This window comes from Otolemur garnettii, unplaced genomic scaffold, assembly GCF_000181295.1.
Source record: "Otolemur garnettii isolate 467f Iridium unplaced genomic scaffold, OtoGar3 scaffold00011, whole genome shotgun sequence".
NCBI classification, from domain to species: Eukaryota; Metazoa; Chordata; class Mammalia; order Primates; family Galagidae; genus Otolemur; species Otolemur garnettii.
Genome location: NW_003852406.1, coordinates 4,365,469 through 4,366,305, shown reverse-complemented (window position 1 = coordinate 4,366,305; position 837 = coordinate 4,365,469). Strand labels below are relative to the sequence as shown.

The 837-nt window shown below is 34.1% G+C and overlaps 1 protein-coding gene across 2 annotated transcripts in view; it reads left to right on the top strand.

Annotated features, from left to right (window-relative positions):
- DMXL2 (Dmx like 2) overlaps positions 1–837 on the top strand; it is a 163,909-nt gene that overhangs the window by 37,675 nt on the left and 125,397 nt on the right. The window lies entirely within an intron of this gene.

The following is an 837-nucleotide window of genomic DNA, read 5'->3' as shown; positions in this document are numbered from 1 at the left end:
GGAGGGAGTTCTTAGCTAGTAATCAAATAACTATATTGGAATATCCTCACTACTCACCTGATCTAAGGACTTTTTTCTTTACCTTAAGATAAAGGAAATATTGATAGGAAGACATTTTTTTTGATGACAGCTCTGATGGCCATTCCAGAAAGAGTTCTAAAATTGCACTGAAGTGTGGACTAGGCTCTGGTGTCAGTGCATAGCTTCCCAAGGGAAGTACTTCAAAGACAACTGTAATGATATTTAGTAATGAGATATGTAGCACTTTTTCTAGGATGAGTTTGGGAACTTAATTGTCAGACCTTATATATTTCATATCTGTTGACTTTTGGGGGCATATGTAGTTTTCTTTTAGACATTGAGTTCATGAGATTATGGTAAGTTGCATTTCTTTCTTATGTGCATTTATTTTGTTTTAATAAACATTTATTGTACATTCTATGTACCAGCCATTACAAGTGCTGAAGATAAGAAAGATTATTATGAGATGTTTTCTGCTCTTTAAGAATTACATTTTAATAGAGAATCAGGCATATAAAACAAATAATAATTCTATGTGATCAGTGTTACAGTGGCAGAATATAAAAGAGCTATTGGGGCTGCCAGAAGTCAAAGAAGTTTCACAGTAGAGATGATGATTTAATTAATCTTAGTGGAAGCATAGGAATTTGCAGGTGGAGAAGTGATGCAAAGGATATTCTGAATATAAGAATGTGTATATGGACATGGAAGGAAGCCTGAAAGAACATACATTGGGCACAGCAGGGAGCTTATTCTGGTAGAGTAAACAGTAGTGAAACTATTGAAAGTTATGTTAAAAAAAAAATAGCGAGGCTC